This window comes from Lolium perenne, chromosome 4, assembly GCF_019359855.2.
Source record: "Lolium perenne isolate Kyuss_39 chromosome 4, Kyuss_2.0, whole genome shotgun sequence".
Classification (NCBI taxonomy): Eukaryota; Viridiplantae; Streptophyta; class Magnoliopsida; order Poales; family Poaceae; genus Lolium; species Lolium perenne.
The window spans coordinates 38,515,888-38,541,641 of NC_067247.2; the positions used below are offsets into that span (position 1 = coordinate 38,515,888).

At 45.6% G+C, this 25,754-nt stretch overlaps 1 long non-coding RNA gene across 2 annotated transcripts; it reads right to left on the minus strand.

Moving 5' to 3' along the window:
- Positions 1–19,200: 19,200 nt before the first annotated feature.
- LOC127292214 (uncharacterized) lies at positions 19,201–25,336 on the minus strand. Of its 2 annotated transcripts, none has more exons than XR_011744316.1 (6): positions 24,745–25,336; positions 23,317–23,606; positions 22,330–22,489; positions 21,639–21,762; positions 20,350–20,533; positions 19,201–19,585 (listed from the first exon to the last, which is right to left on the minus strand). It is a non-coding gene; the product is annotated as an uncharacterized lncRNA (long non-coding RNA). The 2 variants fall into 2 exon arrangements; XR_007845041.2 differs by having other exon boundaries at positions 19,201–19,610.
- Positions 25,337–25,754: the final 418 nt, after the last annotated feature.

Here is a 25,754-nt window from a genome sequence, read left to right on the forward strand (position 1 = left end):
CCTCAGCATATTATTGTCGGTGATGGATCCAAACTTCCCATTGTAGCTGTTGGCTCCGTCCAAATATCCTCTCTTCCTCTCCACCTACAAAATGTTCTTGTTTCCCCACAAATTGTTAAAAACCTCATATTTGTTCGACAATTTACCCGTGATAATTTTGTCTCCTTTGAATTTGACCCATTTGGTTTTTCCGTGAAGGACCTAGCCACCAAGACCCTACTTCTTCGCTGCAATAGTGATGGTGATCTCTACCCATTCCACGGCTCCACCTCCTCACCGCCAGCAGCCCTCACCACCACCATCGGCGACACTTGGCATCGACATCTCGGGCATCCAGGCTCCTCCACCGTCTCTCATTATCCCCTAGATTTTCTATCCACATGTAATAAACATGCCGCTTGTACCTCTTCTATTTGTGAAGCATGTCAACTAGGCCGCCAATCTAGATTACCTTTCCCCACCTCCTCCTCTCACACTTCCGCTGCTTTTCAACTCATTCATTGCGATTTGTGGACATCGCCCATTGTTAGTTTTTCCGGCTACAAATATTATTTAGTTGTGCTTGATGATTTTACCCACTATTCTTGGACTTTTCCATTGAGAAATAAATCTGATACTTGTGCCACACTCGAGCGCTTTTTCTCTTATGTCTCTACTCAGATCCATGTTACTACCCAATGTTTACAGTGCGACAATGGTGGCGAATTCCTTACACACACTCTCCGTGACTACTTCGCTAAGCATGGCGTCTGCTTTCGCCTTTCTTGCCCACACACTAGCCCTCAAAATGGTAAAGCCGAACGCCTCATTCGCACCACCAACGACATTGTTCGCACCCTCTTGCTCCAAGCCGCCCTCCCCCCGGCCTTTTGGGTCGAGGCCCTTCACACCGCCACCTATCTCCTTAACATCCGCCCATCGCGTGCTGTAGACCATCAAACACCACACTTCCGCCTTTACAACGTCCAACCTTCCTATGATCATCTCCGCGTTTTTGGTTGCTTGTGCTTTCCCAATCTCTACGCCAGCACCCCTCACAAACTTGCACCCCGCTCGACCCGCTGCGTCTTTCTTGGCTACCCACGCGAACACAAAGGCTATCGGTGTTTCGACCTCCAGACCCGCTGTGTCATCATCTCTAGGCATGTCATATTTGATGAGGGCATTTTCCCTTATTTTTCCACTACACACAGCCCAGAAAACAACCCACACCATGGCCAGGAGACAGACCCTGACGCAGGTGCTGCGAATCCACCTAGGATCGCGCGCCCCATCGCACCCCGCACCCCACCTTCCTCGTCCGCTCCGAACAGCACCACTCCTGCCCCGCCTGGCTTCCCCGCCCGTGTCCCCTTTCTCGGTCCGCCCGCCCCGTCGCTCCGCACCAACCCCACCCTGCCAGCTCTACCCTCCCCAACTGCCCCGCCCAGCTCCTGCTCCCCACGATCCAACCACCCAGCCAACCCCTGCTCCCCACAATCCAACACCCTCCCATCCATCGCCAGCTCTTTCCGCCCGCGCACGCCCAGTCTGCCACCCGACCCTTCTCCATCCACACATCCCACGCCACCTCAGTCTCCCCTGCCCCCACGAGCCATTGCGGTACAGCCACCCCAAAACCCACACCACATGTTAACCCGAGGCAAATCAGGCCTCTTTTTCCCTAAACAACACTTCTCTCTCAGTACTGACACAATTTCTCCCATCCCTGCCACCTACCGTTCTGCTCTCAAAGATCCTAACTGGTACAATGCTATGCTTGAGGAATTTAATGCTCTAATGCGGAATGACACATGGTCTTTAGTTGCTCGTCCTGCAGGTACAAACGTCATGACGGGGAAGTGGATCTTTCGCCATAAGTTCCATCTCGATGGCTCGCTTGCACGGTACAAAGCTCGGTGGGTGGTTCGCGGCTTCATGCAGCAGCACGGCGTCGACTATGATGAGACCTTAAGCCCCGTGGTCAAGCCCGCCACCATCCGCGTTGTGCTCAGCCTTGCCACCATGCACTCTTGGCCCATTCATCAACTCGACGTCAAGAACGCATTCCTCCATGGGCATCTTCATGAGACCGTCTATTGTGAGCAACCCTCCGGCTTTATTGACTCCACTCATCCCTCTCATGTTTGCCGCTTGCACAAATCTCTTTATGGTCTTAAACAAGCACCTCGCGCCTGGTTTCATCGCTTCACCACCTTCATCACTACTCTTGGTTTTTCGGCCTCCAAGTGTGATTCCTCGCTTTTCATTCTCCGCCATGGTTCTTCCATTGCCTTTTTGCTGTTGTACGTTGATGACATCATCCTCACTGCCAACACCACCACCCTCCTTCACTCCATCATCGCCTCCCTCCACACCGAGTTCTCCATGAGTGACTTGGGCGATATTCACCATTTTCTTGGCATCAATGTTCATCGCACCTCCACCGGCTTGTTTCTCTCCCAGCAACAATATGCTCTTGAGATCCTAGACCGTGCCAAGATGCTCAATTGCAACCCCATCCCCACCCCCATAGATACTCAAGCCAAACTCTCCGCCACTGATGGTTCTCCATGCCATGACCCCAGTCTCTACAGGAGCCTCGCCGGTGCCCTTCAGTACCTCACACTCACTCGTCCGGACCTGTCCTATGCGGTCCAACAGGTGTGTCTCTTCATGCATGACCCCCGTGACTCTCACTTTCAGCTCATTAAACGCATCTTGCGTTATGTCCGGGGCACCACACACTTTGGCTTGCAGCTCCATCAGCGGTCCTCGGTTGATCTTATTGCATACTCTGACGCCGATTGGGCGGGCTGCCCTGACACCAGAAAGTCTACATCGGGATTTTGTGTCTTCCTTGGTGATAACCTGATTTCTTGGTCTTCTCGCCGGCAACCCACGGTGTCCCGTTCGAGTGCGGAGGCAGAATACCGTGCCGTTGTAAATTGTATTGCAGAATCTTGTTGGGTGCGGCAACTGCTCCATGAGGTTCATCATCCGCCCTCGAGAGCTACCGTTGTCTACTATGACAACGTTAGTGCCATGTACATTTCAGCGAATCCAGTGCAGCACCAACGGACCAAGCACATCGAGATTGACTTGCACTTTATCCGTGATCGCGTGGCTTTGGGTGAGGCCAAGGTCCTACATGTTCCTACCAGCTGCCAATTCGCTGATATATTCACCAAGGGACTACCGACCAAGCTCTTTCAAAAATTTCGAACCAGTCTGAACATCATTCCAAGTGTAGTTCCGACTGCGGGGGGGGGGGGGGGTGTTGACATGTATATTGTACACGCTATGTAACATAACAGGCAGTCCCTGATTCCTAGGATCTAAACCACCGCATGCGCGGCAGTGGACTAGCCACGATCTCCTCTCTCTCTCGTTGTACTTCTACCCTGTAACAACTCCACGATTGATCAGTAATACACAAAACGATATTCTGCTAAGCTGTATTCTCCTAAATGCAAAGGAGGTATGGGTTTCAAGGACTTGGGGTATTTCAATTTGGCTATGCTTGGTAAGCACGGATGGAGGCTTATCACTCATCCCGAGACTCTGTGTAGCCGGGTGTTGAAGACAAAATATTTTCCTGAGGTGGAGTTTATGGCAGCCACGATCCCAAGGAGTTCTTCTTCGACATGGAGAGCGATAATCGCTGGCAGAGAAGCTCTCACTTGTGGCTTGATCAAGCGCATTGGTAGCGGGTTGTCTGTTGATGTGTGGACTGACAGATGGATTCCGGAGACAAGAACGATGATTCCGTCGGTCCAGATTGGTGATGCAGAGCAGGCTGCTGTGGATGATATCAACAAGGTTGCTGACCTCATTGATTCTGAGAACTGGACATGGAAGGCGGAGGTCATCCGAAGGAATTTTATCGCACCCGAGGCAGATGCTATTCTAAACATTCCTCTTCGTCAGGGTGGCGGTGCTGATTTTTGGGCTTGGGGTTTGGAAAAGTCGGGTGTCTACACTGTAAAGTCGGCGTATCGATCTCTTATGATGCAGAACGAGCATGTAGCTCTAGCGGAAGGGACGGCTACGGGTACTTCAGATTCTGATACACAGTTGTGGTCTCGATTATGGAAACTCAAGGTAGTTCCTAAAGTTCGTGTTTTCTGGTGGCGTGTTATCCGTGGTATTCTGCCAGTGGAGCGTACGCTACAGCATAGGCACATTGCTGAGTTGGGACGATGCAAAGTCTGTTTGTCGGCGAATGAAGATCTGATGCATGCACTTGTTAGGTGCTCTCATGCGGAGAATTTCTGGTTTGAAGCGAGAGCGTGGCTGAACATAAAATTGCCAGCTCTACATCCAGATACTTGGACCCGTGATATCATATGTGATGCAAGATTTAGCGATGATGATAGATCAAAGATTGTTACAGTCATGTGGGCAATATGGTCATCAAGGAATAATATCACTCATGTGAAGGGTGGCCTCGATCCGGTTCAAACTATGTTGCGGACGAGGGAGGCCTTAGCTGTGCTGGATATCCCTAGGCATCATGCCAAGGTACTTCCAGGCCATGGTTGGAGACCGCCAGATGAGGACTGGATAAAAATCAATACAGACGCCGGTGTGTCTTTGGAGAATCGGAAGTCTGGAGCAGGGGGTGTTGCGCGTAATCCGTCTGGCTTCATCGGAGCATGGAGTAAACCGTATCCGGGTGTGACTAACCCCTTGATCGCCGAGGCATTGGCATTGAGGGATGGTGTCATCTTCGCAAAGCTCCGGGGTTTTACGCGAGTGCTAATGGAGACGGACTGCAAGGAGGTCGTCGACTTCTGGGATTCGCGTACGGGTTCTCGCGCTGTCATAGCGCCTATTATACAAGAGATTGAAGGGCTAGCTTTTTTGTTTTTATCTTTTGATGTTTCACATGTAATGAGATCAGCGAATACTCCTGCCCACCTTTGTGCTAAGCATGCTTGCACTTTGGAGGTGACGAGTTGCTGGATGAACTCTCCGCCTAGTTTTCTGGTTACCAGTATCCAGGCTGATTGTGCTGGATGAATAAAGCCTTTAATTTCCTCGCAAAAAAAAAAGTCTCCTTCTAGCTGTGACTTCAGAATGCACGGCTGAATCTGTCCGATCACCAAGATTTATATATATTGACATCCAGTGGATGAAAATGTCTACAATTAATCCAAGATTGCGTTCCATATGCTCGTGGCCATTATATATCGTGCTAACAATATGAAATTGATATTTTACCACTCTAGGCGTACGTTTGTTTGCATTAAGAGAGGATCGCATGGATCATAACATTTTTTCAGTTAAAAGCTCTATTTAAAATAGCTCTATAGCCGCGTTGATTTATGAAGCTGTTATCACCAGATTTTAACCAAATCAGAAGTGGGCCGTGACTGAGATGGGCTTAGCAAATATACGTAGAAATTATTCATGAATCGGCCTTGTATGAAGAGTGTGGGCTAAATTGCTCGTGTATCTGTAAATATAGTAGGATACGTGTCGGTTAGGATTAAAAGGTAGAGTTTAGCTCGTACACCGTTGGGATTATTCCCACGTTAGGAAGTCTACGGACTATAAATATGTATCTAGGGTTATTGAGAAAGGAGGATGATCACGTTCACAACAAACCAATCTAGGCGCATCGCCACCCCTTGTTTCGAGGGTTTCTTCCGGGTAAGCGCTATGCTGCCTAGATCGCATCTTGCGATCTAGGCAGAATCTTGTTTATTCGTTGTTCATGTGTTGCTCGTACTGAAGCCTTTTTGATGGCGAGCAACACCGTTATCATGGATATGTTAGGGTTAGCATCAGTACTTTCTCGATGTAGTTGATTAGTCATGCTATCCCTGGATATCTAGCCACCCTTGTACCGATCTTAGGTGCAAGGGTGGCACCCTGCTTAGTCATTGTTTAGTAGATTCGATCCATTACGATTGCTCCTTGTTCTTCAAGGATTAGTTTGATATCTACATAGTTAGGCCTTGCAAACGGGTTGAAGGATCCAGTAGCACGTAAGGTATAGTTTGCTAGTCCTAGAGGAGATGTTCCGGGAATCAACTCCACGTTGGTTTTTAGGCCTTGTCTAGGGCTGGTTTATTATCATCTTTCATGTCTGCCAGGCTCAATTACGTGTAGGACGTTCCGGTTATGTGGTGAAAACCCTAGATCGTCGTAGATCGTTTTAACTTAATATTGATCAAGCAGGACCACCATGTTATCGTAGATCTCATACGAATCATGGGTGGATCGGCTCCTTGAGCCGATTCACAGGACAACCTGAGAGCCGATCGAGGCTCGTATTTAATGTTTACGTGTATGCCATGCAGGAAACTAGTCGAAGCAGTCCATCACCTTCCTGACCAGGTATAGGTCAGGTGGCACGCCCTTGCACCAGCATCGGACATGCGTGCCGGAGCATTGCGGGCCGTCGCCCGAGGGACCAGGGCCCACCAGCAGTCCTGGGAGCCTCCCGGCTCTTCGTGTTGCCCGTCGCTACTCGTCGGTGGGTTTTGGTGGTCAACACATTCTGGCACGCCCAGTGGGACCATCTTCTACATCTACTGCATCAACATCCGCATCAGAGATGGCGGAAGATCCAGTCACGTACGAAGACCTGTCTGAGGAGTACAAGAAGAAGTATGACGAGATCAAAGCTCTCTTCGAAACCGACCTCATCGGCTCTTTTTAGAGGACCCGCTCACACGGCATCAGGTGGAAAGGGTTCTCAGCTGAAGGCGCTCTCGATGGAGTGGATCTGTCTACTCCTTCAGAAGAACGCACCAGGTCTCTACGTCAAGAGGTTAATCACATGGTAGCTCATTCGCTACACCGCCATTCTGAGAACCTGGTGAACGCTTTAGAGCGTGTTGCGCTGCGCGTGGTCCAGGAAATCATGAAGCATCAGTACTCTCCGTCAGGACCTGCCCTAGGGACTCACCAAGGAGAGATACCGTTCCAGACCAGACCACCGCTGCTGTTCGCGCTAGCAGCACCAGAACTGCCGAGTTCACCGGCATACGTCGTCTACAAGATCGGTGGCGATCCTAGTGATTACCAGTTCTTGTATGAACCACCTAAGGATATCCCGCACGGATACATGTGCACATATGTGCCAGACTGTAATAACTGGGCGCGCATGAACCAGATTGCAACAGTAGGGGTTTCTGGAGCAGCAGGAGGGATTTCTAGATCGGATCCCGAGAAGCAGGCGTGGCTAGCTAAATATGCCACTCCAACGAATCATCAAAGCTCAACTCCTGCAGCTAGCACCGTGGATCAGATCAGTGCAATCTTGAGGGACCAGTTCGGCATGGTGCCGAAAAGGAGGGCAATCAGTTATTCCAAGCCGTACCCCAACGAGTATGATTTGATCCCACTACCACCCAAATATCGGATCCCTGAATTCTCCAAGTTTAGTGGATCGGAAGGCTCTAGTTCAGTTGAGCATGTGAGCCGATATTTGGCGCAGTTGGGCATGATCTCAGCATCAGACCCATTACGTGTGAGGTTTTTCGCGCAATCTCTCACAGGATCGGCTTTCGGGTGGTACACCTCGCTGCCACCAGATTCAATCCGGACTTGGAAGCAAATGGAAGAACAGTTCCACATGCAATATCACTCAGAAGATTCCGAGGCTGGCATTGCCGATCTAGCACAAGTACGACAGAAGCGCGGAGAAACAGTATCGGAATACATTCAGCGCTTCAGGGCCGTCAGGAACCGATGCTATTCGGCTTGTATGAATGAAAAAGAGGCAGTCGATCTGGCAGTGGTGGGTCTCGCATCGCCGATCAAGGATATGGCTTCCCAAGCAGAGTACACTTCACTGGCGCATATGGTTCAGAAACTATCATTATATGAACAGCGCCACCCAGAGTTGTACCAGGACAAGTTCAAGCACTCGGTAGTCCTGGTTGAGACAGAAGAAGATGAAGACTCTGCAGGAGATCAGGAGGTAGCCGTGGCTGAATGGACTCGGGGGGAAAACCCCATGTCCTGCAAATGGGTTAAACCACAAGGTCCTGCAAAAGGGTTTGACTTCGACGTAAGCAAAGCTGAGCAGATTTTCGACCTCTTACTCAAGGAGAAGCAGCTGAAGTTACCCGAAGGCCATAAAATCCCTACGGTGCAAGAGATGAACGGAAGGCCATACTGCAAGTGGCATAACTCGTTCACCCATACCACCAGCGACTACAGGGTGTGGCGTCAGCAGATCCAAACGGCGATAGAACAAGGCCGTCTAATCTTCAGCCAGTACGCCATGAAAGTTGACACGCACCCCTTCCCTGCCGTTAACATGGTGGAGTGCACTTACCCTGGGAGGTGCCAGCCAGGTTTCTTGTTCAGTATTAACATGTAGGACCTGTGCACCACCCTGGTAAGGACAAAGACGAGAGCAGCCGCTCTCGTGGCAAGGACAAAGAAGAGGCCGTTCCACGCGACCGGCCCCAACGTAATGACAAGCGCTACATCACAGAGGAGCAAGTGAGGAACGTGCGATACCAGCGACCTCTCTCCGAGCACCTCCTCAACAAATATGGGCGTCAGTACGACCAGCGCCGGCGATACGACAACGACGACGAAAAAGATCGTCGGTCTAGTGTGGATAACAGGAAATATCGTCGGTACGATCGAGACGACGAAAGATATGAGCGCCGCGTCAAGGAAAAGTCAAGAGAGCAAGACGACGTTGACAGACACTGGGATTGTCCTTTCTTCAAGCATTGCTGGGATTCAGGGATGAGCCGATTGCCTACAATCGGCAACTGCCCAGAGTGTAGACAGAAAAAGAGGGACACAGGAGATGTGTCAGTGTTCAAGCGTCTAGGGCCTCTCCCGTCTCGGAACAAGCAAGCTGAGTCCTCTCGGGTGGAAAATCTCGAGGAGTTAGAAGATGAAGATGAAGAAGAAGAAGATATATACCACCGGCCAAGGTGGTGCCCTGACGGACTCAGTCATTCTCAAAAGCGTAGGGTTCAGCGACTACGTAGCGTAGAGGAAGCCGAGAGACGATACCTACACGCGTTAAGGAAAGCGCGGCCTGATCTGGCCGCGAAAATTCAGCAAACTCTGGACGAGGAGGGTCGTCCACAGAAGAAAGAGTGGCGCCCCAAACAAAAGAAAGCCGATGATAAGACATCGGCTGGCACGAACATGGTGTTCATTCTTCCATCGGAGTTTTGAGCTCCAGGAACAGAAGAGGCACCTATAGCACAGCTCGACTGCGGCCCACGGCCAGTTATCTTTGAGAAGCCACGAGAAAGGAGCTACAGGCATCTGAAGGCCATGTACTTGAGAGGTTATATCAACGGGCAGCCTGTCAACAAGATGCTGGTTGACACGGGAGTAGCAGTCAATATAATGCCATACTCCATGCTACGTCGCTTGGGACGCTCTAGGGCAGATCTGATCAAAACCAACGTCACATTGAATGACTTCAACGGCCAAGCATCGGAGGCGCAAGGCGTTCTGAACGTGGATTTAACTGTAGGCCGAAAGACCATCCCTACGTCATTCTTCATCGTCGACAGCAAAAGCACCTACGCTGTCCTGCTAGGGAGAGATTGGATCCACGCTAACTGCTGCATTCCATCCACTATGCACCAATGCTTGATACAGTGGGATGGAGATGAAGTCGAGGTCGTCCATGCAGATGATTCAGCCGAAATCTCAATGGCTGACATGAACATTTGGGAAGCGGGAGGCCAAGAGCCGCTCTCCGGGATCAATCTGGACGGCTGCGAGTGCATCGAAGTGACAAAAAACGGGGTGAGGCTGGTCTTATCCACCGGCCTAGCAGTATAGCAAGAACAAAGGCAATGGACATACGTGGCAAGGCCGATCCCTGCGATCGGCCCCAAAAAATAAAAAGTGACCATCTCGTCTCAAGCATGTCACGTAGTCACAGTAAACCACGAACAAGCATGTCATTGAGCAATGCAATCAAAGCGGGGGCCGATTCCAGCAATCGGCCCATACTATCCTCGCCATACGTTTTGCCTGTGTTTAACATCGATCTAGCAGGCGACGGAAAGCTAGGGTACGGGTTTACATCGGCTGATGAGCTAGAAGAGGTTGACATTGGTCCTGGGGATAAGCCACGACCAACTTTTATCAGCAAAAAGCTAGATCCACATCTCAGGAGCCAGATGATACCTCTGTTAAAAGAATACCCAGATTGCTTTGCATGGGATTACACAGAGATGCCTGGGTTAGACAGGAGCATCATTGAGCATCGGCTCCCTCTCAAGAAAGGATTTCGGCCGTTCCAGCCACGTGCACGCCAGATGAAGGCCGATATCCTAGAAGAAGTCAAGAAGGAGGTCGAGAAAATGTTGACCGCCGGGTTCATCAGGCCGTGCAGGTACGCTGAGTGGATTTCCAATATAGTGCTTGTGCAGAAGAAGGATGGCCGATGGCGCGTTGCCATAGATTTTCGAGATCTCAATAGAGCCACTCCAAAGGATGAGTATCCCATGCCGGTAGCAGAGACATTGGTCAATGCAGCTGCTGGTCATAAGGTCTTAAGTTTCATGGATGGCAACGCCGGCTACAATCAGATTTTCATGGCTCCAGAAGATATACACAAGACTGCATTTAGAGTACCAGGTTCAGTGGGCTTGTTTGAATATGTAGTCATGACTTTTGGGCTGAAGAATGCCGGTGCAACGTACCAAAGAGCCATGAATTACATCTTTCATGATCTGATCGGCAAATTGGTGGAAATTTACATCGATGACGTGGTGGTCAAGTCTGTCTCCGTAGAAGGACACCTGGAAGATTTGCGACGCATCCTGAACCGAACCAGAAAATTCGGGCTAAGAATGAATCCAAAGAAGTGTGCCTTTGGGGTGACGGCCGGTCAGTTCTTGGGTTTCTTGGTTCATGAACGTGGAATCGAGATCGGCCTGAAAAGCCAGGAGGCAGTGCGCACCATGCAACCACCTACCACGAAGAAGGAACTCCAATGCCTCATCGGCAAAATCAACTTCGTCCGAAGATTTATCTCCAATCTGTCGGGACGAATTGAGCCGTTTATGGGATTGATGAAAATTAAGTCTGATGACGAGTTTCACTGGGGGGCAGAGCAGCAGCAAGCGTTCGACGAGATTAAGGAGTATCTATCGACACCGCCTGTGCTGGTTCCGCCTCAGCAAGACAGACCATTCTACATTTACTTATCGGTAGCTGACACTTCCATCGCGTCAGTGGTGGTGCAGCTTTATGATGGTCTGGAAAATGTGGCTTTCTACCTCAGCAGAAGGATGTTGGATGCAGAGACAAGGTATCCTGAGATCGAGAAGGTGTGCCTCTGCTTGTTTTTCACCTGCACCAAGCTTCGTCACATCTTTCTGACGGCAGAAATTATCATCATATGCAAATCAGACGTCGTCAAACATATGTTGTCGGCCCCTGTTTTAAAAGGCCGACTTGGTAAATGGATGTTTGCATTATCGGAGTTTGATCATCGGTATCAGCCTGCTAAAGCAGTTAAGGGACAAGCGTTGGCCGATCTCATTGCTGAGCGAATCAATACTAATATAGCAGCACTATCTGTACGTGCATGGGCTATGTTCTTCGATGGATCGGCTTGTGACGATGGTTGTGGCATCGGCATTCTGCTCGTGTCGCCTCGGGGGGCAACATATTCCTTCTCCATCAGGTTATCTACCCCTTGTACCAACAATGTCGCTGAGTATGATATAATACGCAAGGGAATGGAGTTGCTTTTAGAAGCCGGGGCAGAAGCGGTGGAACTTTTTGGAGACTCTAAGTTGGTGATTTCCTAGCTCACGGACGAATACAAGTGCGAGAGTGAGTCACTCTTCCCATTATGGATGGAATGCCGTGAGCTGATGGCACAGTTTCGGTACATCAACTTCAATTGGGTCCCAAGATCTCAAAATACCGAGGCCAACGATCTCGCACAGATGGCGTCAGGCTACAAGGACATACCAGATGGGTCAGAAGTTCAGGTGCAGTTCCTGGAACAGGATGACTGGAGAGCCGATATCTTCAATTACTTGAAGGATCCGACTCGGGGGGCACCTAAACGGATAAGGTACAAGGGCATGAAATATGTCCTTATAGGAGATGACATGTTCTTCAGGACGTTAGAAGGGTTACTGCTCAAATGCTTGGGACCAACCGAGTCTAATCGGCTCTTACATAAGGTGCATGAAGGCGCCTGTGGAACTCACCAATCGGCTCATAAGATGAAGTGGCTGATTAGGCGATCAGGGTTTTACTGGCCCACCATGCTTGAGGATTGCTTTAGGTACTATAAAGGGTGTCAAGCGTGTCAGATGTTTGGGAAAATTCAGATGGTGCCCGCATCAGCAATGAACCCCATCATCAAGCCTTGGCCATTTCGAGGTTGGGGCATGGATATGATCGGTAAAATCCATCCTGCATCGAGCAAAGGCCATGAGTGGATTTTGGCCATTACAGATTACTTCACTAAATTGGTGGAGGCCGTCCCTATGAAGAAGGTAAAATCGGAAGATGTTATCAATTTTGTGAAAGAACATGTCATTCATAGATTCAGGATTCCCCAGACTATCACGACCGATGGAGGATCGGTCTTTGTTTCTAAGGAATTCAGAAAGTTCTGCGATGACATGGGGATTAAGCTGATCCGATCGTCTCCATATTATGCTCAAGCCAACGGGCAAGCTGAAGCGTCCAACCAGAGCCTTATCAAGCTGATTAAGAGGAAAGTTGACGAGAACCCTAGGCGTTGGCATGAGGTATTGTCGGAAGCTTTGTGGGTCTATCGCATGTCATGCCATGAAGCTGTAAAAACTTCGCCATACCAGTTGGTCTATGGGCAGGAAGCCGTATTGCCTTGGGAAATTACGGCTGGATCGAGACGTGTTACGTTTCAGAATGATCTAACAGCTGAAGAATATGCAGCCCTGATGAGTGATACTATTGAGGATTCAACGGAACTCAGATTTTGGTCGTTGGAGAAGATTAAAGAGAACAAAGCCAAGGTAGCCCGCGCATACAATAAGAAGGTGAGACCAAAGGAGTTTCAGGTTGGTGATCTAGTATGTGTATTTTTAGACTTAGATCTTGAATCTGTGGATCTTCCGGCAGCGACCGTGGCCATGTTGATTTCCCTTCCACGATCAACAATGATGGATTTCTTTGTTGATGGAAGGATAACAACGGTGGCGTCCATGGGCATGGGAATGAGATACGAGATTTTGCGCCCCCCCCCCCCCACCCCCCACACACACAATGTATTTTTCTATAGTTTTAGGGGTGTCCGTGTTGTTGGTTTGATCAATAGATGTGAGGTCTGTTTCACAAAGGAAATAGCTCTCATTTTCTTACACAAAATAGTACGAAAGTCTTTTTTTGGTACTGATTTCAACCATTGCCCTCCAATTAATTACAACCCCTACTATGTTCTCCTATTTTGAATGAAGATAATGGAGAAATAGCTCAACGGTTGCGGACTGTGACGAGCAGCCTGGACGACTGAAATTAGATTGTCAGTTTTGGCAAGGAGGGGTTAAGATTGTCTAGGGACAGAGGAGAAGACTATCTTTGCTCCATAAAATGGTAATGCACGGGAATTGGGAAATGGGTTGGACATGGTGGCACATAAAATGGGGAGGTTTATGGTGGCATGTACTACATTGCAGAGTTAGTAATTACTTCTACGGTAATCATGGTGGTCATGTGGAAAATTATACTGACACTTCAAAGAAAAATGTGGCAAATCATAAAATATTTCAGCATGCATGGTCCTTTACTACTAGGAAAACTCAATTCACCAATCGGGAGTAGAGCCGGTTATATCCCCAGTGAATGACCCGGTATGCATCACAGCTTCTTTTCCCTTCTGTGTGAGATTTTGATATTGCTATCACTGGCCGCGCAATCTTCTGCTTCTTGCAGACCACCTCTCCTGCTACTTGTCGGCACCCTCTCCTTCCGCTCTCATTCACCATAGCTCGCTTGTGCATCACCGACTGCCAAAGCTTGGTGGCAGCACTCTGCTACGGCTCACGGCCACCTCTCACTGCCTCCCGCTGATGCTCTTCCATGAGCCTCCTTCACCAGATCTCCATCGAGCATCACCCGCCGGGCCAGATTTGGCCGCCAGACCTGGAGAAGATGACCCCTGCAATGGATTGGTCGTGGGGTTCACCAGATTTGCCTACGGGGAACCTCCTACGAGTCAGATACATGTCTAGTGAGCTCGAACTTTAGGACCTATGACATGGATGGGAAGCTCTCCCATAGGGTACTAGACTCGTAGAAGAAGATGCCTAGCAAAATTTCTTTTTGGAAATGTTGTTGATGTTACATACGACATTGTATTTTGCTACATTGTGCCAGTATGAGCAAAGTGCTACAGTCATTTTTATATGTATGATATAGATAGATTTCACCAATGTTACATATGTGTTCCTGCAATATTGGATGAGTTAGGAAAAAATATTTGATGCGCTAGTTCTTTTTGTTGGAGATTGTAACATGAGTTTTAGAAAAAAAAACACATCACGTACGAGGATGGATCGATCTCGCTAGCTTCCGCGCGCGTCTACCAGCTACCGCCCTAGGCGCAGTCTCGCTACACGCAGGAATAACGGATGCGTGAGAATAAGGATTTGAATACCTGCTTGTTGGGGTGGTGAAGAGCTCGCCGCCGGCCTTCGATCAACGCGTCACATCTGCACAAGCTCGTCAGCGCGCCCTTCCTCATCGGCCAGCCATGGCGCTCACCCTCACTCTCCTCTCCTCGACAAGTAAAAGTCAAAGTCTAAGTCATAGTCACACGCGCAATCCACACGCGGTGTGTGACCGACTGTCTCATATGTATAGATGTGGAGAAGGTAGAGAAAGAACTGGACGGGGTGCTCCTTAGATGTATGGACAACCTAGATGAATTTTGATGGACAGCTGAGATGTACTATGCCATGGATTGGTGACTTGGCATCCCATCTCGTGAAACATAACACCTCCCCACACATAAGTGATGTGACCCTTTGAAAATTGTGCCCCATGATGCCGGTGAAGCAATCCAACCATCACGTTAATCCAGGACTGGTAGAGCAGAGGGAACACATCTAGCCTTAAATAGCATGCATCCTGGTGATTCTGTTCCCTAACAAAAGCTTCCAAAACGTGTACCTGCCAAATTTGTTGTCCCTCTAGCAGGAACGAAACTAGCCTTAGATCACGTACTTTTCTTGTTTTGTATCGTCGCTTGCTCGTGAACCTAATTGACAGTGCCTTATGGGACAGTCTAGACTAACGCAATGAGCTGCATATTGGAGATGTTGTGGTACCGCCTTCATAGACTCCGATTTCCGGCAAGTATTCGCCAAATTGTCATCTTCCTCTAACGTCCATCCTGCAGGAAGTGGGACACGAGTAGCGATGTCGATGGCGAGCCCCGTTGGTCTTGCTCAGCGCATCTGTTGGCTCGCCAAAGTCTAGCAGGTACAAAGCTAGCTGAAACATGCCAACTATTACACTATTTCTATACATGCTTGTTCTTTCTTTATACATGCATAGCTCATCATCATGTGAAGCTACCTTTATTAAATTTTTTGACACGATCTAGGTAGATTTCTAGACATTTAGGATAACATGGAAAAATAAGGATATTCATAAGGGAATGAAGTGCAACAGCACTAGCCAGTCAATGTACACAAGTAGATACACATTTTATCTGTAGCAATGGAGGTACAAATTATTTCCAAGGACATAGTTTATACACACGTACATATACATGTTATCTGTAGCATTGGGGATACAAGTACATGAGAGCAACCCCAGCTAGTGTAGATAAAAATCGCTAGTGCAGTAACAAACCAGCGTACATAGGACGGCAAAATTCAAAATCTGGATCTATATATATACTCAGGCATACATGTTATTTGGTAATCTGGTACAAGTGAATACACTCATGTGTGGCAATCTACCAAAGCAACTATCCTTCCTTTCAATAACAAACCAGCTTGACGAGTTCCTTGAGCCCCACATTGATGGTGTGGTGCTCCACACATCCCCATCTCCCCGTCCAACTCCATCTTCTCCACTGGCAAGGTTGACACCACCAGCCACTCCAAGTGGCAGCACCAAGACGCTCCAGATGATTTGGTCATCCCTGCCATACAAAAGCATGTTTCTTATAGCAAATAAATAAATGCAACACCATCTTAATCTGTCCGCACGAAGAAAGCTGCAAAATGTAGCCTAAGTGCATGCTGACCCAAATGTAGACACGGGGTATATATTCAGTTATGGTAATTCTTTTAAAGTGCAAGGAAATATTTAATCTACAAATCTGAAAGAATAAGGAGTGGGAGAGTAATCTCACCATGAATCTCTAAGTTGCAACAATCGACGAAGCAACCCGATAGTGGCGGCGTCCTGGAATCCAGCGTTCATCCCCTGACCTGACCCAAGTGGCCAGACCGGCGGCTTAAGCACCAGATAAACAAAAGGCGCCAACGTTGGGGCAGCATAAAAGGCCACCAAATGGTGTCATGTTAGAGCCACGGTGAGTCAGAGGCGGCGCAAAATAGAACTAGTGAAAATATTGTTGCACGAGAATGGCTGTCAAGTTGTCATGTCAAAAGTAATAGAAAAGAGTCAAACATCACACACAAGTTGGTGGCTAGTTACAAGTAGATACAACCAGCAAAATCTACCACAAACTATATTAAAACAACATGTACAATGTGGTCGGTCTATCGGGGAGATCATAACTTTCTTTCATAACAATAGTATATCAGGAAGATCATTTGTGTTTTATTTTTTATATATAGCAAAATGACTGGAAAATAATGAAAAACACTCAGTAATGTATTACAGACCTGCTATGCTTTATTAAAGACTGGCTCAAGGATTAAAAAAAAATCAAACATGTTAAGTTCGACATTCTCTGATCCTAAATGAATGATGTTTCAAGAATGTGTACTTAAACCAAGAAAGGTGAAAGAAAGACTGAAAGAAAGGGTCACGTCCACGGACCGCACTCCTATTGATTTCAGGATCTACAGAAAATAGGTTAGAAACATATTTATTGTTGGCTACTTATAAACACTGATTTTACTACAGAATGACAATTTTCACTGCAACGATAAATCACATAGATTCGCAGTACTGCCATCAGACTGGATGAAACCTAATAAGTGTGAGCATAAACAGAGCTAAATGGTTGCATGAAGCAATGTACTCTGATAACTTTCAAGCCTATTACTTCAGCTTGTTTTCCTTATATTATGTAGTTCCTATAATTGTAGCAAAATGTTTTCTTATACAAGTAATGAATTTCAGTATTGTCCGATATAACCAGCCAACTAAGAGCATGATACAACGATTTTATGTTCATTTTACAGGGACAGAAAGAAAAAGGGAGAAGGGGACATGCTCTTATCAACGTTATATGTTTCTTCATAAGCCGCAAGTATCGGAGTTCCTACCCAAACTCCCACCACACCTCGGTCAACATAAGTGCCTTTTTACATGTGTGGGCATGTGAAAGTTGGTTTAGATGCCACTAGGTGCAGGCATGAACTCCATCTGATGCCCTCTTCTTTTATAAATACAGCATAGAAATGTCAGATCTGATTTACTAGGAGTTTCACAAATCCATTGGCTTCCATGCAACTATTACAAGAACCATCTAGATTTTATAACATAATTATTGTGATGAAAACAAGTAAAGTTTTTGAAATGAAACATCAAAAAAATACAACTGAGAACAACTACAAAGATTGGATGACACCCAGTAACATTTTTCAACTAAATCATCACTAACTACTGCTTTAGTTTGTGAAAATGAATTGGGACCTAGTACATGAAGTATCATATTCTTCTTGAGCCTAAACCAAGGATATCTGACCAAATTCAGCAACCTTTTAATAATAATGTTACCTGCTCCTAATCAAACTATCGAGGCTAGGTAAAAATATACTAATAACAAGCTAACAAGTTAATAACAGAGTGATAAGCAGATTTCTCTCAAGAACAATGTCAAATAATGGAGCTATTCTCCCAAAAGAGGAACTGATCAAGACCACATAGGACTAACAAAGCATTGATAACCATGCATACAAAAACAAAGAGAGTGAACTAACAAAATCATCAAGTCCACTAGCTTACCAAGAATACTAGGAAAATTAAGGACCTCAAGTAACCAGGAATAGATATAGAATTCCTACCAAAGAATTTAGAAAACAAGATGGCAAGATAGCCACCACGACCATATTTCAAAATCCAAGTCATCGCCTCGATGGCCGGAGCATAACATGGCTACAGCGAGCGCAAGGGAGCTAGACTTCGAAAGGGTGAACAAGAGCTCACCATAGAGGTTGTAACGACGCCAACCCGAATCACCTCTGCCTGCACCAGACCAGGCGAAACTTGCAGATAACAGAAATTGTGAGCTCCAGAACAGAAAGAACTAAGCACCAGACCAAGACGCAACATATTTAGTAGCCGATAGCATCCAACCATCAACAACAAAGAAACCATTGATCCATTTAAACCAAAAACAAAGCTCCAGGATACAAAAAGGCGACACTTCAGGAAAGAATTAAGGTTTAGTTTCCATGTATAACTAAACCATGCTACGCCAAGGTGGGAAATATTTCGAATTAGCACAAACAGATCACTATTGCACCAGATAGTCATAATAACATGAATTAATTAAGGCAAATACCAGATCGGAGAACACATGTACAAAAGCATTCAAACTGACCACAAATCTAAGCTTTGAGTTCAAGATTATTATGCAAAAGGGAAACCCAGTTTCTATGTTGATAGTTAACCATAATTCTAACACAAGTGCATCAGTTGGCATCACAACCAGGAGACAACACCACTCCATAGACCCATCAGACCTTCATAACAATGAAGAGCAAAGCATATAAAACCAAGTTACCAGCAAAACAGCCACAACCTCTCATACGAGACAACACGAAAAAAACAGTTACATGCCTCCATTTCCAGAGCTCAAAAACTAGATGGGTTGTACAAAATTAGCACAAATAGAAGATGACAACAGAACAAGTACTCCAACTTGCAATTCAGGCAACAATACTAGGCAAGAGTGCAAATCCATCTTTCAAGAAAAGCAACAGCAGCGCATGCATATCAATTACTCTTTCAATAGCATTTCAAACAACCAACCAAAAAACATTTTTACAAGGCAGCATTATGCTGAATCACAAAATAAACAATACAAGACAATATAACACGATACCTGACTATGCCAAAACAAGAAAGAAAACATAGGTTTAAAGACAATTGCATTAAGAAGTTCTCACCACACAAAAAGGAAAAGTAGCATTATATGCAGCCACCAAACAAGCAAGAATGATCCCTACACTTATTACAACAGACAAGGTATCAGAAGAGTAAGCCACCTGTTTTCAAAAGCTAACGGAAGGCCAAGGCAAGGGGGTGACCCAGGAGGCACCACGATCATCATGTGCCCGTGTTCCTCACCACCACCAATCCCGTGCCCTCTTTGCTTCCTCGGACAGAGCCCACCGGTACAACTTCTCCTATGCATACACTTGCTCCATGATCAGAGCCAGAGCCCTGTTTTTGATAGTTGGTTGAACAAGATCGCCTCGTCCATCACCTGCACAAGGACCCACCTGATGTACCTGAATGCACTTCAAATTTAAAATATGTTTCATAAGGACCCACATGAAGTACCTGAATGCTATTCTGTTAATACTGCCATTTTTTTAGACAATATAAAACCCCCTTTTTAAAAACTAAGAGATCATGATCAAATAAAATCTGTTTCATAACAAACCCACCCTGATGAAGAATTGAAAATCGAAATGAATTTTCATATGGCTGTACTGAATAAGAATAATCTTGCAACACTTGGAAGAGTTGAAGTATGACCATCCCTTTTATGATGTCATTTATTCGGTAGTAGCAACTAGACATGTTACTGCATAATTATCAGGATTTAATAGCTGTCAGTCTTTTGGATTCAAACTAATCCCTAGGAACACGCAAAACCCAGTGTTATTCCTTTCCAATTTAATTCATGCTAGAAAATGGATACATCATCTAAATTATAAAACAAGAACAAAAAGGAAAGTCTTTTGGGTACAAAAGAGCATTTAGGAAAACTAGATACATTAGGATGATTTGTGTAATGCAAGACCATACTTGCGAAGCAACTCCATGACACTAGAAAGTTCTAGCCTCTGACTTTACATGGTACTAATGATCATGGACATATAATATGAGTCATTCGTGAAGTACAAATAAAGAGTAGAGAAAATAGTGATGCATCAGAAGAAACAACACATAAATGATGAATCGGCACATGAAACGAAATGTTACTCAAAAAAATTGCATAGGGATGATGAATAGCAAGTATACCTTGTTGCAGCAGCAGATCATCCGCATTACTTCACGAGTGAGCACGCGAAGAGGGTGCTAACGGGTCTCGGTGGCTAACTTCTCAAAGTAGATGGCCAGTTGCGGTTGACTTACAAGAGTCGACATGGCCAGTGACCACAATGTTAGTGTGAGACTTTTCCTTTCCCATGGCAGAACTGTTTAGCTGTAGGATAAAGGTGTTCAAAAACAACAGATGAACAAAATGGGAAAATAAAAACCTAAGACAAGACACTTTATACCACTCATAGTTAAATCGAATCGGTTCCAATATTAATATTCTTAAATCGGGTCTAGTCACATCTATACAGTACACCAATCATAAATACTAATTTTCTTTGCAACTTACTAGTTCATATAGCCCAAGGTGCACAACAAAAGTGCGAGCAGTAAAATTCTCAGAAGCACTCGATAACAAATGGTAAAGAAAAGTAACTTATGGCTCCATATTACCAATCATGTAAATACTACAGGTTCTGAAATTAGAAAAGGCTCGAAATATAGCATCAGTGTTTGAGAAGTATCCAAATCCATCGCAGGGAATATGGGTGTACATCTGATTTTTCTATGTTAACTAGCACTTAATGGCGCTATTTCTATGGTTTAGGACAAGTTGAGGGTTGGTCAGCTCAATCAGAATGGAGCAGCATATAGAGGATCAAAAAAATGTGTTCATTCCACCCCACAAATAAAGTATACTACAGCCCATCTTAAGCACACAAATACATTCTTCATCCAACTTCTACTGTAGCATGCACATTGTCACCTATTCCTTTAATCCATTCATTTGGTATGGAAAATAAAAATAAGTCTACAAAGAAACGTTAGAGCATACAAAAGTTAGCAGACATATGGCTCGACTCTTCCTATTAATTATTCAGGTTAGCATGATGTTGTTCTGACTGTGCTGTTGATAAAATTTCTGCTCTAAAAAGGGAAGTGTTGCTGAATAAATTACATAATGGTATCCTCTCGGAATCAAAATAAATTATTAGTTCGCATTTGGAAAAATGAAATCTTTTTAAGATGGCTAATGGCTATTACCATATTTTAATACAACGCATGTTCAATCGCTTTACATGTATGACAGATGACACGATGAATAACTAAACCAAACAAGTAATCCAAGACATGCTTGTTTTGTATTGCATTGCGATGTATTAAGATGTCACCATCATCTACCTTTGACAATAGCTTAATACAGAACAAAAATGTTCGATTAGAAAGCAATATCCAATGGGACAAGCCACGAAAAAGAATGGGCTGCTTACTTATCTGTTGCCAGAAATTTGTGGCGTTCTCAATAACTAGTTGGCGTTCATTCTCCTTAATAGGAATAGCCAACACCTTCCTGCTATAGAGCCTCAAGCCGTGAAGGCTCCTTTATCTCGGCACCTGTAACAACCAGGAACAATACTGTAGCTCAGCATATACTACAATCCAAAAGAAAACAAGGGATATAAATTTTTATAAGAGTCAAACATTATAAATTTTGACCAAGTTTATAGAAGAAAAAAAATCAACATATATACTACAAAATCAATATAATAAGATACATCATGCAATGTACTTTCATACTGTGTCTATTTGGCGTTGTAATAGTTGATAGTTTATTTTATAAATTTGGTCAAACATTACACCATTTGACTTCATAAGAAACATATATGCCTCCTTTTCGAAAGGGAGGTAGTACTTTTTATGCCTAGTGTAGATTGGAAAAAAGCCACATACACTTCAGCAAAAGACTATAACTCAAAAATACCACCAGCTAACTAACCCGCAAGATACTATGTTACTGTGTTGTCTCAGTGTTATGCTCAGTGAAATCTGAAATAAAAAGGTCTATTTGCAGAAAATGATTTGTAATGGAAAGGGGCTACTGATAGTGACTCTTCCGAGAGCAAAAGCAACAAGGGGATAATGAATCTAAAAATTGTAGCAGGACACTAAAGCAGCCAGTACCAAAATGATTCAGACATCCAGCCTTGTCCTTGTTGTTTCTGATGTGTATCTTTGCTTGCTAATGCATCCAGGCAGTCCTTGATCCGCGGTGAAATCCAGCCAAGCGAGCGCGGCTTGCTGAATAATGCATCTAGCAGTTCTAGAAATGACCCGAGCTGATCTGAAAATGTTGCAGTACCAGTAATAGATAGTTTAGGTAGCTGAATAATGTAGCAATAGCTACTCGTAAACATCAAGAAATAAGAAAGCTGGTCCCAAAATCAGTCAAGTGTTGCAATTAACAACTATACCAAACAAGTAGTCCAAGATCTAAATCCCTTAGATCAGTCCACTCAATTTTATGGCGTCCAAAAACACATTCATTCAAGTAGGAGAAATGCCTGACAAACACCACGAGCCAACTCACAAAAAATACTCCCTAAGGCTCCAATTAGTTGTCACGGCTAATGGGTACACATGTTTGTAATAAGTACATGTACCGCTACAAGCAATCCGGGCAAGAGGGAAAACAAAATTCAGACAGCTGTAAGAAACCTGTCAAGGCCCAGGTCATAAGCAGGAGGCTACAAGACAAGAAAAATGGACAACACATAGTAGCAGCAAAAAAAGATCTTGCGGAGAACAGATCTTGTGACATGAACATTCCAAAACCCAATGAACTAGCAGAAATATAGATGGCAATAATTAAATAGATGGCCTAGAATGTGCATCTGCTTGAATTGTAAAATTTCAGAGATCCAAGTTTGTGAAAGCATACACCACTTAAGCCAATTACTAATAACTCAGTAAAATAAACGAGTTAAATCAGGTCTACACCCATATGTGCACGACAGATAACTTGAGAAGTATACAAATCGACCATAAGGCACGACGACAATAGCACACGACAGATTCACAAAGATACAAACATGCATTCCTCACTAACATATTCAGCAGGAATAAAGACATGATTTTTATGCAAGAATAAATGGAGGAGAGAGACCTCACCGAGCAGAAGCATGTCGTTGAGGTGGCTGGCAGCAGCGGGTTGCGGACATGGTGGCTAGAAGAAGGAGTTCGCGGAGGTAATCGCTGCAAGACACCGACATCAGCTCCCCATGGACACCACCAGTAGCTCCGGACCAGCAGCTCGCCCTCCACGTCTTGCTGCGCCATGCCTGCACCGCAGTGAACTTATCCCGCCCACCTATGTTGTCGCCCGCACCAGCCAATAGGACGACGGATGCAGCTTCGCCCCTACCCTTCCCTGGCCTTGCTAGACCCCTGCCTATGGTCGCCTAGGATGGCATGGGAACATAGCTCATTTTAGCAAAGATGGTACTGCAACACTGGAACTAATTCCCTAAGTATTATTGTGCTGCGAACTAATGTGTGGAAAAAGCGAGGCTTGCAAAAAAGCTTTGATTCTTAAAAAAAAGTAAGGATTCCGTGCATATTACAGACTAGATATGTAAAACCAGAACTTCAGGAAGAATGACTTGCAATATAGGGACCTCTAAAGCCAAGTATTTATATGGAAGCAACACAACCTGGGAAAAAACAGGGACTAGTAAAGTAGTAATGCAACAATGTTTAAAATGGGAAGAACATTAAATTGCACTACTGTTTGTGCTATGCAGCATTATTCATGAGTAAAAAGTCATATACTTAAAATAAAAAATGCCAGCCACACATAATTAACAACTATACCAAACAAGTAGTCCAAGATATTAATCCCTTAGATCAGTCCACTCAATTTTCAGGCGTCCAAAAACACATTCATTCAAGCAAAACAAATGCCTGACAAACACCACGAGCCAACTCACAAAAATACTCCCTACGGCTCCAATTAGTTGTCACAGCCGATGGGTACGCTTGTTTGTAATCAGACTGTGACAAGTAATCCGGGCCATAGGGAACACAAAATTCAGATAGCAGTAAGGAGGAGGCTACAAGACAAGAAAGATGGACAACGCATAGAAGCAGCAAAAAAATATCTTCTGGAGAACAGATCTTGTGGCACGAACATTCCAAAACTCAATGAACTAGCTAAAATATAGATGGAATTTATTAAATAGATGATCTAGAATGGGCATCTACTTGAATTGTAAAGATTCATGTTTTTGAAAGCAGATTCAGACTTCGATGAAATTAGAGCATACATAGAAGAGAAGACGCAGGACGGTAAAAGTAGAGCATACGCCACTGAAGGCAATAACTAAAAACTAGCAATATACACAAGCAGAATTAGGTCTACACACATATGTGCATACAACCAGATAACTTGAGAAGTATACAAATCAACCACAAGGCACGACGACAATAGCACGCAACAGGTTCACAAAGATACAAGCATGCATTCCTCACTAGCAAATTCAATAGGAATGAAGACATGATTTTTATGGAAGAATAAATTGAGTTGGAGAGAGACCTCACCGAGTGGAAGCATGTCGTTGAGGTGGCTGGCAGCAGCGGGTTGCGAACGTGGTGGCCGGAAGGAGCTCGGGGAGGTAGTTGCTGGAAGACGCCGGCAGCAGCTGCCCATGGACGTCGGCACCATTAGCTCCGGGCAGGCGACCAACAGATCACCCTCCACGTCTCCCCGCGCCATGCCTGGACTGCAGCAAACTTCTCCCACCCGCGCCATCCCACCGGCCAATGCCGTCGCCCGCACTGCTCGTCCACACCAGCCACCAGGACGACGGATGCAGCTCCGCCCATACCCTTCCCTGGTCTTGCTCGACCCCTGCCAGTGGTCGCCTAGGATGACATGGGAACATAGCTCATTTTAGCAAAGATGGTACTGCAACACAGGAACTGATTCCCTGAGTATTATTATGGACGAATCAATCAGAAGTTATGCTATTACTGTGAGCTAATGTGTGGAAAAATCAAACCTTGCAAAAAGCATTGATTCTTAAAAAAGTAAGGATTCCGTGCATATTACAGACTAGATATGTAAAACCAGAACTTGCAATACATGGACCTCTAAAGCCAAGTATTTATATGGAAGCAAGACAATCTGGGTAAAAAACAGGGACTACTGACCGAGGAGAAGTTGGGAGAAGGTGAGGCTCTCCCTCCATGGATTGGGGCGGCGGGTGCTCGGGGACTGCGCTTGGTGGTGCGGACGGCGCATGTTCCGGTGAGGCCCAGCCGGAGCCATGGATGGCCGGAGCCGAGCCGGCGGGGAAGCGGCGTTGGAGAGGGAGTCGGGTGGGTGGGGGAGGAAGATACTGAGAGGAGGTCGATTGTGGATTCGATTTGTTGTTGGAAAGGAAACGACTGAACCTCTCATGTTTTGCCTCCTCGATTAATGCATGCGAGTTAATTAGGCAGAGTATAATTTGTTGCTTCGAATTCCCCGCTGCCTAATTTATGTGCAGTTAAATTAGGACATCAATTGGAGTAGTTAACTAGGCCATCGATTTCCCGACTAGTAATTT